The 16,573-nt window shown below is 40.0% G+C and overlaps 1 pseudogene; it reads left to right on the forward strand.

Moving 5' to 3' along the window:
- The first annotated feature begins 7,851 nt into the window (after positions 1 to 7,851).
- Positions 7,852 to 16,573, forward strand: part of LOC129333899 (G2/mitotic-specific cyclin-B1-like) — a 55,211-nt pseudogene continuing 46,489 nt past the window's right edge.

A 16,573-nucleotide genomic window follows, 5' to 3' on the forward strand; every position in this document is an offset into this window, starting at 1 on the left:
AAAGAAAATATACCAGGAAATCAAAATTCTTCAAGAACAGCTAACAGCAATGAGTAATAAAGAATTGGAGTGGAACCTTAAAAGATTGAATCAAAAAGCGTTTGAGGGTGCCAATAAACCTGGGAAATATTTGGCATGGCAATTGAAGAAGAAAAGGGAAAAGAAAACAATAAATAAAATCTGTGAAGAAAATAAAACGTACTTGGAGCAGACTACCATCAGTAGAGCCTTTTATAAATTTTATGCTAAGCTGTATAATAAAAAAGAAGTAAACAAAGAATCAATAGCATCATATCTGGAGAAAACCAAACTTCCAGAAATCTCGGAAGCTTGGAGAAATAAGTTGAACAGTGAAGTAACTGATGAGGAAATAAGTAAGGCAATACAATCCGCAAATCTAGGAAAGGCGCCAGGGCCAGATGGACTTACGGCTAAATTTTATAAGATAATGGCCAATGAACTGGCACCATTCCTAAAAGAGGTGATGAATGGAGTTTTTAGGGATCAAAGGATTCCAGATACTTGGAGTGAAGCGAATATATCATTGATCCCAAAAGAGGGCCAAGACCTGACCAACGTGAAAAATTACAGACCTATATCACTACTTAACAATGACTATAAAATTTTTGCGAAGATATTGGCGGAGAGATTGAAGGGGTGGCTCTCGGAAGTTATAGAGGAGGAACAAGCAGGCTTTTTGCCAGACAGACAAATAAGAGACAATTTAAGGACAGTGATCAATGCTATTGAATATTATGACAAGCGTTGTGACAAAGAGGTTGGTTTCTTCTTTGTAGATGCTGAAAAAGCGTTTGACAATTTAAACTGGGACTTTATGTTTGCCACTATGGAAAAGCTACAACTGGGAGAAAGATTTGTCAAAGCAATTAAGGAAATTTATAGAGACCAGACTGCAGCAATTGTAGTGAATGATGAACTGACCAAGAAATTGACGATTAGTAAAGGAACAAGACAAGGTTGCCCGTTATCTCCATTGTTGTTCATTTTAGTATTGGAGATTCTGATGATACAAATACGACAAGACGAGGAAATACGAGGAATAAAAATAAAGGACTATTCATATAAGGTCAGAGCATTTGCAGATGACATAATGTTAATTGTAGAAGACCCACTGGAGAACATGCCAAAAGTGATAGATAAGATTAAGGAGTTTGGAGACTTGGCAGGTTTCTTCATTAACAAAAAGAAGTCAAAGATACTATGCAAAAACATGACTAAGCAGAAACAACAATTGTTAATGGAAACAACGGATTGTGAAGTAACTAGTAAGGTGAAATATTTGGGAGTTGAGCTGACTGCAAAAAATATAGATTTGTTCAAGAATAATTATGAAAAATTATGGATTCAGATAGAGAGAGACTTGATCAAATGGAATAGATTGAACTTGTCATGGCTGGGCAGGATTGCAGCAGTTAAGATGAATGTGTTACCAAGAGTAATGTTTTTGCTACAGACAATACCAATCATCAGAGACTCTAAACAATTTGAAAAATGGCAGAGGAAAATATCAGATTTTGTTTGGGCAGGCAAGAAGCCTCGAGTGAAAGTAAAAGTTTTACAAGATGCAAAGGAAAGAGGCGGAATGCAACTGCCCAACCTGAGACTTTATCATGATGCAATCTGCCTAGTTTGGCTAAAAGAGTGGATGACATTAAAGAATAAGAAACTATTAGCCCTAGAGGGATATAAAAAAATTTTTGGATGGCACGCATACCTATGGCATGACAAAGTGAAGGTCAACTCGATGTTCCTGCATCATTTTGTAAGGAGAAGTTTATATACAATCTGGAAGAAGTACAGAATTTATCTACAAGAAGGAACCCCCTTGTGGGTGGTTCCATATGAGGTGATAGACCCGAGAGCTGTTGATAATGAACAACAATGCTTAACGTACAAAGAAATAACTAAAATTGAAGTATCTAAACTTAGAATAAAGACGCAAGAGGAACTATCACCTAACTATGATTGGTTCCAGTATAGGCAGATCAGAGACTTATACAATTCGGACTCTGCAAAAGGGGGCATACGAACAGAGAACTCGGAACTAGAGCAGACCCTTCTTAAAGAAGATAAGAAAAGAATATCCAAGGTATACCAAGTACTGCTGAAATGGTATACTGAGGACGAGACAGTTAAAACACAGATGGTGAAATGGGCTATAAATTTTAATAAAGAAATAACAATGGAGGCATGGGAATACTTGTGGAAAACTACAATGAAGATAACGACATGTACTAATATTAAAGAGAACATTTACAAAATGATTTATCGTTGGTACATGACACCAAAGAAGATTGCGCTAGGGAACTTGAATACTTCTAATAAATGCTGGAAATGTAAGAAACATGAGGGCTCCCTCTACCACATGTGGTGGTCGTGTGAGGTAGCTAGGCAGTACTGGGGGGAAATAATAAGAGAAATGAGTGAAATTTTACAGTTTCAAATAAATAAGAACCCAGAACTCCTGCTACTAAACTTGGGAATGGAGGGAATTCCAGCCCATCATAGGACGTTGATATTTTATATGACAGCAGCAGCTAGACTTTTGTATGCGCAAAAATGGAAAGTACAAGAAGTGCCAACTATTGAAGATTGGATCTACAAATTGCTGTATATGGCTGAAATGGACAAGATGACGAGAAAATTGAGAGATCTGGACTCAGGGCAGTTTAACACGGACTGGGAGAAGCTGAAACAACATCTGGAGAAGAAATGGGAGGTGGGAGGAAAACTGTGGCAGTTTGAGAACTACTGAAGTATAATATAAGTATAAAAGAGAGGGGTGACTTTACCGGGGGAGGAAGAGAAAAGTGAACTTATAAGCAGTTAGATTAATAGATTGATATATATATATAGATATGTATAGGTTAATTGATAGAACATTGATAGAGAATAATTAATGATAAGGTTTAAACATGAGGATTGAGTAACTAACAATATTTTCTTTCTTTGATAAGATTTATATGCACCAAACTGAATGTACAGAAGAGTTAAATTGATTGACTATGTGATGAGCTATATAGAATTACCATAAAAAGATGAAATGAGTAACATATAGAGAACAAATCAAATTGTTTGATTTGTTTGATTTAAATGTGGGAAATTTTTATGGTTTATGATATATAGGTTTATGATATATAGAAATATTCAAAATGGGAAAAGGGGATAAATTGTTTATCCAAGGACGTACAGTTTGGGTGTATAGTAAGTAAAGGAGTTAAAGATGTACTGCTTAATATAATGGAGAATGTATATCAGTTTTAGATAGAGGAATTTAATAGAAGTAAGGGAAAAGGGACAGAGGGGGGGAAAGCTGTTGGAAGTCAACAAAAGGGGGGGAAAGGGAGGGGGTTAGAAATGAAAAATTTGGGGAAAATTGAATGTAATGTAAAAATAATAATATTCTAACCCAATAAAAATTTTTCTAAAAAAAAAAAAAAGGATTGGCTGGTGGGCTTCATGGCGACCAGCTGAGAGGGCGGACTGCTACTGGGACCCCCCAGGTTAAGTCCTTCACTCAGGCTGTATGGCGGAGTGGTTGGAACTTCAAAGGGGGAACCATTTGCCTGGCCGGCCAGGTTGCAACCATGCACTGTATGGCTCGCACCCAGGGCAACGGGGCTCTCCCAGACAGGTCAGGGCGGCAGTCCTGGCACGGACACCAGGCCTGACCTGTACCACAGTTAGATCCCTTGCCGTATTTACAGTTTGTTAAATTGTTTAATAAAGTGGCCCTTTAAATACCCAAATACTTTGTCTGCCTCTTTATTCCTGACTGGGGGGGGGGGGCAAACAGTCATCTGTATTCTTTCTGTTACTGTCACAAATCATATAAGCCATTTTAGGGTCCATGGAGGGGCCACTTCATTAGCAGGAGGAACAGATGACAGAATCACTCCCATTACTGTTCACTGTCTAACAAGCTCAATATTCACCGACAATCCGATCCGAATTTCATTTCATTTTAGGTAACGGGTCAGCCTGTTGGTCATTATTTAAACTGAAGTTGTGGGGAGGGCAGAGAAAAATGAATGATTCTTGGGTTTGCTCTTAATAAAACAGCATCTGCGGGTGCCTTTCATCTACAGTAGCATGGATTCGGAATGTGCTTTGATACTTAGAAGATAAGCCAGTAAAGTTTTTATAGGCAACAACATCGTTCATCATATTCATGAAACAGATAGAAAAAGTGGTGGGTTAAACCACTAAAATACACCGAAAGACAATAACTAGCAAGCAAAAAGAGACATGGAGCATATTGTGGCCTGGATCCCACTCTGTTCAACTGGTCAAGTGCATCACCGTGTAGCCCTGCATGAGGGCAAATATCCCCATCAACATCAAAAGATTCATCCAGCCATTTCAATAGAGAACAGATATGAGCACTATGAGGATGTCTGTCTGCATTTGTATCGACTGTGCTGTATAAGTCTGAATGTGTACATGACTTTCTTTCGTGGGATCAAGCTGGCTGCTCCCTGTAATTCAAAGCATACAAAGCCTGAACAATTCTTGAAGCTACATGTTTGAATGTAATGCAATGGGGAGTCATTAAGAACACAAGCCTCTCTTTGCCGGAGTAGAGCAAGGTCCAGGTAGTCCATCATTCTGCTTCTGCTATTCCCACAATACAGTACTTGGCTACTGCACACTTGCCACCCCATTCTGAACTTGTATTTCCACTTTGCTTTAGAGAGAGAACACATTGTACTTTGGATGCTGCAGGGTTTAAAAATAAACCCTAGCTGGGTTCTACGTTTTGATTCATCCCTTTTGATTTCCTGTGACTACCCCAGAGTCTGAAAGGTGCTCATTTTATTGTGGCAAACTCTAGAGCTGTTTCTGAGAAAGAGCTGAATGCTGCTTGTAGGTTTTTTTCCCCCCTACATTTGAAACGAACCTTATAAAAATGCTCATCTCAATTTAATCTGAAACTTTGTCTACATAAGAGCTTCATGTACAGAGAAGGTAAAACACTTTCACCTTTATTCTACAAGAGTATTATTTTATTACAATAGATACTTACCAGCAAAAACACTCTGCTGGATTTTGTGGCATATTCAATGCTGTATTGCCTTTAAATCAGGAATGCTACACTGTTAAAATGCTCGGAGCATGAATATCTCCTTTCTCATCTCAGTTCATCCAGTGCAAATCCAGCACAAGAGAAATGAAAGTGGCCGTGCCAATTTAAGTGAAGTCGGACTTGTCCAGTATTATATGTGTATCTCATTGGAAATTGTGCTCTGTCGCCATCGTATTGTTCTCCGAGTCTGGTATTGACTTCTTATATCCTGGCTCAGATCCCATCTCCATTATGGCTTGTCTTGTTGAGACAAGCAAAATACTAGTTTCTGGCATGAACTCAAACATCTCATTAGCTTTGAGAAGCTGCATCCTGCTCCTAATGAAATCTATATTTTGCTGCGTAGCAATCATGGCATCCAATGATCTATGCTTCCTTTAGACCTCATCCCTATGCTCAGGTTCCCGTAAATGTTTGGTATATGATATCGTGTTTCATCAGTAAAAATGGCCTGCTGATCTATCAATACTATTTTGCTTGTGTTTTCATCCCTGGCTCCGTTGACGGTCTGCTGTTTGTTGATATAATAAATGTACATGATATTCAACAGCCCCAAAAGAGACGATACCTATTTCAAATTCCAATAGCTGTATCCAAAATGTCAGTATGGTCTTTTTTTACCCATTAAAGTCTCCTCCCTTTTAGACATGTCAACCAACAAAAAATTATGACAATTATATTACAATACACCCTTATAAAAAAATACTTTACTTAAAATATGCAGGGGAGGGGGGAATCTACTTTTCAGGAATACTCAGCAGGACCTTTGTTCATCCCCTAGAACTTTCCCATGCCACTCCCATGCCATTTTACCACCCTTCTCCAAGGAGCTCATCTCCCATCTCCAACTTTTCCTTCCAGCAACCCAGTAAAGTAGGTTAGGCTGAGAGGTAACATCTGGTCCAAGGTCACCCAGTGAGCTTCATGGTATAATTGGAATTTGATCCAGTTCTATCTGGTCCTAGACTACTAAGTGCTGCACCTTACTGGTTCTTTACCCCACTGAAGGCACTCACCAGCTGCCCAGTTCAGAAGTCAGAGCTATGCGGACCAATTGGATCTCTAAATATTCCCTATCTGCTTTTCTCTTCTTCCTGCAAAATGACATTTACAGTCACTAATTGTTGCTGTATGTACTTTGTTCTGCTTCTTGGGTCAGAGATTTGGGCATATTTTGATTGGGGTTTCTGTTTGACAGCAAGCAACCGTCTTCTCTGTTAGCTACCTGCCAGCAGAGGTACATAACAGGAAACCAATGACCTGGTGCCAGACTTAGCTCTTCATCCATTTTATCTGCACTATGAAATGAACAGAATAATTTTAGATAGAGATTATCCACATGTAGCTCCACTAGTCACATATATATTTTCACCTTCCCTTCAAAGACTTTCCCTATGTAGTCTTCTACATAAGACTAACCTTATGTAGAATGATCCCAATGAGTTATTAATCCATTCAGAAATAAGTATGAGAATATTTGCTATCTGTATTTGATGTTATACTTTGACAGGCAACATGTCTGTGAAAGTGAGAGTATATAGTTATATAAATCATTTGAAAATCTGACTCTGTTTTTCATATTTGGAGGTTATGGCTGTATGGTAAAGCACAATGCAACCATTGCAGCTTAGTGGTTATAGTGCCAGATATAGTCCAGAGAGATCCAGGCTGAAATATTTGATGAGCCATAATGCTCAATGCTTAACTAAGACCAGTCTCTTTCAGCCCAGGAAAATAGGGGTAGTATGTATGCCATTCTAAGCTCCATTTAAAAAAGTACAAAAATGAACAAAAATGTAGTACAAACATTTAAATCCTCTCCCACAACACTGAGAGCTTAAACAGTGCCATTGTGGCAGGCCTTTTCTTCCAACTGAGGGGACCCACACGGCATCCTACAATTTTGGGAGCTAGGTTGTTTCTGAAATGTAAACTTTCCCCTCGGTAGATTTTTCTGTGATAGTGAGCGTAAAGGCTTTGAAATCTCTGTGTGAGGTAACTTTTTGGTAACTGAGATCACTGAAGCAGGGGGTTTATAAAATAGCAAGGAGTTTTTTTATGTACAGGTTATTTTTAAAGATTAGATCAGCAGACCAGGTTTCCCAACATTCACAGGAAGACCTGGCTGAGGCATATAAAATTAAGCTAGTTATGGCTTCAGATGGTGATTTTAAGTCCCTTTAATGCTTTCAAGTACAAACAGGCTTTCACTGACTAGCCACCAGGTTGGAATTTTCCAACCACACCACTCTGCCTTTTCCCAAGAGTTAGCCTACAGGTTATGAGGTCTGCTCATCACTAGAGGCTGGCCTCACAACTCGGTACTCTGACCCCTCTCAGAGATAGAGCTAAACCCCATTTGCCACCATACCAGGCAGAGCCACCCTTGATAAGGGCTGCTGTTCTTCTGACACCAACTGATTGCTGCTGCATCTCCCTCCAACATTCCATCCCACTCTGAAAGGTGATTGGATGCTGATACAGCACTCCCATGGGCTCAGGAATGAAACAGTTGAGTGGCTGTTCTACCTTTCAGGGGCAGGTCAGCCTCCTGACCATCACAGCCATTCAGAGCTAAGTTACACTCCTTTCAGCCCATTTATTCTAATGGACTGAGATGAGTGTACCTCTGTTTACAATTGCACTGTAATATTGACTCATGCGCAGCAGTAATCGGCTGGCTCTTGGGCTTAGATGAGAAGTCAGTTTTGAGAAGCGGATGCTGTAAGGATCAAGGCTGGGCTATGGCTTTGAGGGTCACCAGGAATGCAAAGGTCAGTGCTGAGAACAAAACCAAGCCTGTAATGGCAGCAAGCAAGTGGGGTGTTAATGCCGAGCCTGGCTTGAGGCCTAGGGCTGCTTTGGGGGATATTGGCAACGAGGCCTGTGAAACAAAGCCAAGGGGCTTCTGAAAAAGGAAGTACTGAAACCTGCAGTTGTGGAAAAGGTCACCAACAGAAAAGCTGCCCGAGCTGTTGAAAAGGTCCCGAGCCTTGGAAGGAAGAAAAGCCAATCCCTGAACCTTTAAAGTTTTGCTTGAAGTGAGAGATGTAGACACAGATGATGCTTCTGACCCAAATCTCTGCAGTGAATATGTGAAGGACATTTACAATTACTTAAAAGAACTTGAGGAACAACAGTCAGTGAGACCAAACTACCTGGCAGGCCAAGAAATTACTGGCAATATGAGGGCCATCCTGATTGATTGGCTTGTGCAGGTTCAAATGAAATTCAAACTCCTGCAGGAGACCATGCATATGACAGTTGCCATTACTGATCGCTTTCTACAGAACAACAAACTCACTAAGAAGATGCTGCAGCTGGTTGGAGTAACAGCCATGTTCATTGCCTGCAAATATGAAGAAATGTTTCCTCCAGAAATTGGCCATTTTGCCTTTGTGACTGATCATACTCACTGTAATATGCTTAAATCGCTATCTTTGAAAGATGGGCTGAATTATGCTCTAATTCATGGGTGCAGGGATTCATAGTTTAGAACAATAAACCTACAGAGTATATAAGGGCCAAGCTACACATGACGAATGACACTTGAACGGCAAGTGGATTGAGTGGAGGGCAAGTGAACAGGGAGAAATACACTTGCTGTTCAAGTGTCATTCGTCATGTGTAGCTTGGCCCTTAGATAATGTTAGAAATATTAGAAATCTGATCATCCAGTGTAATGAATTGGTATTCGGAACTGACAAAGTATTTCCTCACACAACATTTAAGTAACTTATGAAATGTACAACCATAAGATGTGCTGATGGCCAATAGCACAGAATTTTTTTAGAATTTATAAAAGATAAGCCAATCAATAATTGTGAACCTCCATGAATACCAGACACTGGTGACAAGCAACAAGGGAAGGCCACAGCCTGGTGTCCTGCTTGTGACCTTTCAGAAACATGAGTATGAACATTGTTGGGAAAGAATGCTGGTAGGCTGATCACCTCATCTGCAAGAACAAGGCTTTAATACACAGAATCTGGAGGAAGTTCAAACACTTTTTATATGCACAGGCTTCTCTCCATATTTCTTTTGGCAAGTCTCAGTTCTGTAGCCAAAGACAGGCCAACAAACAAATCTAGGAATGAAAATAAGGTGCCTTCCTGTTCAAAGACGATCCTCTTTAGTTGACCCTAATAGAAAATAAATGAGAACATTTCTGAGTTATTCAGTAATTCAGCTACAAATATGGCTCCAGTGTTGCCATTTATCTGCTTGGGGCTCCCCCCCCCTCATCATTCAATAGAGACGCAGCAGGGCAAACATTAGGGATAGGAGCAATGTTGATTGTCATGGCATGGTTTTACCATAGAGCTTGGGGAAATTCCTAGAGTGCCATGACATCACTTCCAGATAGAACCCCATAGGGTGTACATGGAACACAGGGTGTAATATGGAACCCCTCATAGGGAAAGTAATTTGGAACCCCCCTCCCTAGTCTGGTTAGGCTAGTGGGAGGCACACACAGGTATCCCTTTCCCTTTAACAGCCAAACAAAGTACTATTCCTTTGTATTCATCAAGGGGGTGGGTTGGAATAGGGCACTGTTATGAGATCGGGGGCATGTATTCATGAAAATAGGATCATTGTTGGCTAGAGAATCATGTGAACTGTTCACAATAAGACTACAGTGTCTAGATGCAAAAAAAACCCAAAGTAAAAACAAAACTCCCACCCAGACTCTGGTATCTTAATTTCAAAGAAGGAAATGAAGGAATTTCATCAGGAACAGCCTTTCTCACCCCTGCTTGGCAAGCGGCACTTTCCAAAATTAAATTTCTCAGCAAACATCCAGGTCTCCAGGTCCCCTAGAGACCTCAAACATGCTTTTTTCCAATGAGTAACTGCCCTAAAACCAGAGCCACATGGCAACCTTGAGTTTCTTATTATGATATGGATTTTGATCCTAGCAGTTCTCCGAAAATGGATGGCTTTCATTTTATAAAGGGTGACAGGATAAAATCTGAATATATGATATATCTGACACTAGTCTGAAGGGCTGAGATTAATATATGAGCCTAGTATCTTTTTAAAAGTTAGACTGACTATAAGAATGGGTGAGATATAAGAACCTTTAACCACTGATGAATGATTTAGAAATGGTTTTCCCATTAATGGAAAATACTTCCGTGCTTGATTTCCTGTGAGGCTCCCCCCTTAATCTTTTTGTACTGATAAAAGACTCAAAATCAGCCAGTCAAACAATGTGTTCAATTTTTAAAGAAAGATGAATATACAGTATCAGTTTGATTTGCATTTTCTAAGAAAAAATAATACAGAAATATGACTGATCATTCATTTCCCACAAATGCTAGAGGTAAGTCTCTGTTACAATATAGTATGCCTTAAATCTCAGGATTTAGGGATTTCATTGATTAAACCATCCATTACAGATGTTTGATGTAATATCTTATTTGTTTTTCATTCTGCCAGTCCTTGTAGATGGCAAAACATCCTTGAATTAATTACACTGTAAAATTACATTAAGAGAAAAAGCATGTCTGAAAAAGAATGGGGCTAATCTGTAACTACTTGCAGCTCGGTTTTATTTTTCTTGCACAAGCTTTAGCTAAGCTCTTCCCTGGTTCAAGGAGACTTCCTCTGAGGCAAGATGATCTTCAACAAGCATCAGTGGGTTGCTCCTCAAGTGAGAGGGAAGCACTGCCCTTACTGGAACAGATCGGCAAGATTTAATCCTTAACTGCTATCCTATTGCTTTATGAAGAACAATATGAAGGTTGTACCCATCTTGTAAGTTGGCTTCAAATTTCTCATTCTGCTATTTTGTCTTCTCCAGTCTCATTTATATTTCACTCCTCCCATGTGTGAATCAAACCTGTGAATTCATGTTTTTATGCCATTTCCTGTGTCCTCGCAACAACAAATGGCTATCGTACAAATAAAAATACCACATCCCGGGTTGCCAGGGACCAGAGTGAGACCAGGTGGGTGAGGACATGAGGAGGGAGCACCAAGAAAACCATAGAGTTCCCAGAAACATGGTAAAACCATAGAGTTCCCAGATATTCTAGAGAGGACTGACGTCACTTCTGTGTTTTTTCCTCTTAAAAATGCTGTCATGCTGTTGACCCAACAGCTATTTTGGGGTATCTTTCTTCCCATCATTGTTCCAAACAGCAGAGGAAAAGAGAAGCTGTGGATGGGCTATCCCACAATTCTCTGAGTTCTCCATGCTACCATTACCAAGGAAGAATAAACAGGAGTCTTATTATTATTATTATTTTAATTCTAGCATAAGTGTGGGCTACAGCTCACTTTATTCAAGGCATATAGTGAGTTGCACACCCTGTACATGATTACATAGGCTGTAGTCCAAGAAAGTTTAGTGAGATTGAAAGTATCATCGTTGCCGTTGATCAACTGAACTTCAGATTCATCTTCAGTTTGTTGACCCTCATCTAGCCTCTAGAAGGATGGTACCAAATGCTGCTGCTAAGTCCAGGAGAATCAACAGGTTTGCACTCCTCCCTGTCTCTCTCCCAGTAATGGTCATCATCAGTGTGACTGAGGGCCAAACTACAAGTGACAAATGACACAGGTTGGACACTTGTCAGCTTCGCTCAAGTTTTGATGGGAAATGTAGGCAGCTTGGCGGAATGTTGGACAAATGACAGTTGAAAAGTCCATTGGACAGCAGTCAGAGAGCCAAGCTGCAAGACCAGGATGCCTACATTTCCCATCAAAACTTGAGGGAAGCTGACAAGTGTCCAACCTGTGTCATTCGTCACTTGTAGCTTGGCCCCCAGACAGTGTCTGTTCCTAAGCTGGGCATGAAGCCAGTTTAAAATGGGTCTAGATAATTGATCTCATCCAAGATAGCCTGGAGTACAACCCTGTCACCAGCTCAAGCTCTTTGCTCAAGATAGGATTATCTGCAACTGGCCTGCCATTACAGAATTCCTATGGGTTTTAGGAGGACTTCTTCAAGAGGGATCTGACAAGCTCTTCTTTTTATGTGGAGATTTTCTCATCTCTAAGTGAAGCATTTATCATTCCCCACACTCAACCCAGTTAAGAGTCAGGGTCAAAGGGCAAAGATCAACTATAGAGGTGGTAGTCTGTACCTCTGGGATAGCAGGACGGGGCTTAAAGGATCAGAAACCCTATGATTATTGCTTTTATTTTTACCTCTATTGGCCTTATCATCAATTTTGACTTTGGCTCTTGACAACAAGCATAACCACTTGAAAATAAATCCCAGTGAAATCAGTGGGACTTCTGAATAAACATGGTTAGAATCAGATTAGCAGGCTTTTAAGATACTTTTGATATTTGGTTTATCCTCTGGTGTTGGCAACCACCATGGGGTAAATATGAGCTTATTTTCCACCTGAAATATTCATTTCATAAATGGTCTGATGCAGTCTTAAGACGTTTCCATGTGTCCTTTTTATCACAGCAATACACAATTTTCATGGCTAGATAGTTAATCTGCTTAGCAGAATTTTAATACCTTTTTTTTTTAAAGGAATCCATGGGGGTGCTTCTGTAGTACAGCCAAGTTAATACCTAATTGACATATTGTATCATTTGGGCAACAATTCTCCAACCATTGACTCCAAAATAGCCTGACCAAACCAGAGAAGGGGTTCATAACTTAAAGGTTTCCTGAAAGCTTTGGTTTCCTGAAGTCTCTCTCTATTAAATGGTTCTGGGTAGAAAAGAACTCAATAGCTGTACAAATGAATAATAAAAGTCAACAAATATTTGCTTAGCACCCTTCAGACCATAATACATGTTTAAGATACTGCCTGTGGAATTATCTAGTAGCCGACAGTGCTAAACTTTCAGAAGAAGGGTTTATGCATTTCCTCAGCTCTTCCTGTTTTTCTTAAAACCTGCTCATGACAGAATTTTAAATAACTAAAGGCAATTTTCTGAAATCACTGTTTGATAGGTGAGGTGAGAGAAAGGGCATCAGACATCTAACAAGCTAGCAGGTATTTCCAGTGTTTCTTCTGCTACGTAATAATAGTAATTTATATCAGACGGAACAGTTTTAATTGAAAATCTTTCAAGCTACTATACTTGCAGTAGCTTGGATTAATGTTAGTAAATGCAGGGAGATTAATGCTCAGTTTTCAGAGCGTGCAATAACTTCCTGTTGGATCAACATGCCATGGTGAAGCTTAAAGCATATTTGGCATATTTACATATTCATTTCACAATTATTACCATGCAGATACTGGAATATGACATTGGGAAGGCATCAAGCTGGAAGACATGAAAACTGTGAAAGTAGAAGAGGTTTGCAAGGTTTGTTTCCTTTCTTTTTCATCTATCTAAATTCACAGGCAGCAGTTTAGGTGAAACGTGAATCTTGAGGATGCTAGGATTCATAAACAACCATCCCTAATTCTCAAGACTAATCAAATATAATTTCAACGTTTTCATCCAGATCTTTGGTTCCTAAGAGTTGACAATTCTTACAGACATTTTTGCCATGTTGAACCAAGACAGAAAGAAATGCAGGGAGTACAAGATGGAGAAGCTCTACAAAGGGGTTTGTAAACAGCAACTCATCCTGAGAAAAGGTTAGTATTTAAAACACACCATTTGCAAGTCAAATGGAATAATGGGACATTCACTTGGTGTTCTACCAAATTTTAATGGCTACCGAGTCACTACATTGGGTTATGGATACCACAGGGCCCAACTGCTGAAGGCACCAACAGCTGGAAGGAGGGAATGAAAATTTAGGACTAACATGTGAAATGTTTTCTTTACCATCATCACTATTGTCCCAGTTTTTCTGTGTTTAACTGTGAACCATCAACAACAGCAGTATATGGTGGAACTGCTTTTATTATGTAAAACAACAAGAAAATAGAACTATGCATCTCAGCAACTTAGCAGAAGTTAAAAACTGTAATTGTCAGGTTTGAGTCCCCTGATTTCAACTGACTGAGAGCCAAGCTACAAGTGACTTTTTTCACATGGAGAACACTTGATTGTTTTTGCAATTTCCCTGGGAACTGAAGTCCGAGTGTCCTTCCCCTCTCTGTTAGAATCACTGCCTGAAGAGCCAGAGAAAGCTGGTGGCAGCAGCAGCTTTTGCAAATCGTTCCTCCAGTCACAAGCCTGCTGGACAAGAGGGCTCTCAACGATCTTTCGGGATGGGCAGCTGCTACTTTCTCCCTGGGCTTCCTGCTCCTGAGGAGCTGCTCTGGAGAAAGCCACCGTGTCAGTGAAGCTCCAGCCATAGCGACAGCAGAAGAATCTGCTGCTGCTCTAACATGCCCTTCCCCTGCTCCTGAGCTCCTGGAGAAAAACTGGAATGAAGGCATGTTAGAGCAGCAGCAGATACTTCCACTGTCGCCGCAGCTGAAGCTTCACCAACATGGCGGCTTTCTCCAGAGCAGCTCCCCGGGAGCAGGATGCCCAGGGAGAAAGTAGCATATGGCCACCCCCAAAGATCTTTGAGACCCCTCTTGTCCAGCAGGCTTGTGACTGGAGGAATGATTTGCAAAAGCTGCTGCTGCTGCAGGCTTTCTCTGGCTCTTCAGGCAGCAATTCTAACAGAGAGGGGAAGGATGCTCGGACTTCAATTCCCAGGAAAACTTGCGAAAACAATCAAGTGTTCTCCACGTGAAAAAAGTCACTCATAGCTTGGCTCTGAAAAGCAGCGTATAAGTATATATTCTTGAATGCTCATTGTATTCCTTTAGGCATTTTGCAAGTAGTGGTAATAATAGCATTGCATCTACGTCTTCTCCATGTTGGTCTCACATTGCACCAAGCAAATCCCTACTACACGTGCTCAACCCTTCATGGTAAACTTACACTCTCCCATATCTCATCTGAAGCTCTCCAATGACAAATTTCTTTCCAGGGCAACAATGAGAAGGTCACTAATAAGCAGCACGAATGGCACTACACTAAGAGACCTGGGGAGAAGGACGTTTTTAGTTCATGAATGGCTAGACCAACACACACCCAACAGTAGCATGGCAAGGATGTAGCTGATGTAGAGGGGTAGGGAAGGATTATGATGCCTTCCTGTGCATTGACAAGAGGTGGGCACGAACTAAAATATGAACCAAAGTTCATCATGAACTGGCCGGCTCGTGGTTTGCAAACTGACAGTTCATGGGAGCTCATTTCTCATGAACCATGACAAATTTTAGCCCAGTTCATTTGCTTCATATTTCTGTTCATCACTGTAGACAGCCTGGCACCAATCAATCAGTTTCCTAGGCAATGGGAGGATGGGCTCTCTGCAGCCCTTCTGCTGACCCAGAAGTGACCAGAAGTCTGTGAACTAGGGAAAGTTTGTGAAAGTTCGTGGTTCATGGTTCATGAAACATGATGAACCATGAACTGAACAGTTTGGAATTTTCCTGTTTCATGCCCATCTCTAGCATTGACCTTACACAGGCTCATTCATTGAACAGATGAGGCTGGATGATATCTATAGTCTCTTTATACATGGAGCTCTCCTATCAATACATCTGCTAGTTGATATAAATACCAGCTCGCTTTGGGATGAATAGTCTCATATCAATTATTATTTTATTTTTAACATACTATTATATTTAATGTTAGTTTTATGTTCTGTATCACAAATAGTAATATCAGCTGCTTAAACACAGTACATCCCTAATGTCTAATAAAATGCTTAAGAATAAAGCTTCATGTTAGCCCCCTCCTTTTAGCCTAATGAATGATTAAAATCTTTTGCATCTGCAATCAATCTATCATAATAAATATACAATAAATCTATCATAAATAAATGGTCTGAAAATCCTATTTCAATAATTTAAAAAGGCGTCAGACTCAAGCATAGCCATCCTAGATCTGCTATTGTAAATTCTCCACAAACTGGTTGATTTGATGGTCAGGACTACCAGAGTCTTTGAAATCTTAAACAACACAAATCATGAATTTCAAATTAGTATTTTAAGAAATAATCCTGCTTTTTATGAATCTGCATAGGTGTTATAAAAATGCTTTTATCTGGACTGATTTTCAAGTCTACAGAAGTTGTAGGGAACATGTTAAATGTTTTGGAATCTTTGCTGAAGAAAATTTATAGAAAAGCATAATCAGAAGAGAAAAGTAAGCAAGAAAAAATGGCAAAATTCGACTGCTAGAATTCTTATTTCTGAAAGTTCGTTCTCTGATGACTTTCCCCTTATAAAAAGCTCTAAGCCTGTAGCAGATATATCTGCTAGCAAACGCATGTGCCACAGTCAGATTAATTTGTGATCAAATTGTATTACATCAGAGCACACATGACCCATCACTGAATAACTCAAGTGTAACCTAGTGTAAAGCTCTGCAGTGCATTGCAGGTCAGGACAGGAGTAAGCTTTGCAACCCAGATTAATTGGCTGTAGCTGTTTATTCTCCTCTTTATTAACACAGACCCAGTCTGATGACTGGTCAATTAGCCAAGGAAAGAAATGTGAATACAAAAGTCCAAGGAGAAGGTGT

Source organism: Eublepharis macularius, chromosome 7 (genome assembly GCF_028583425.1).
Source record: "Eublepharis macularius isolate TG4126 chromosome 7, MPM_Emac_v1.0, whole genome shotgun sequence".
NCBI lineage: Eukaryota > Metazoa > Chordata > Lepidosauria > Squamata > Eublepharidae > Eublepharis > Eublepharis macularius.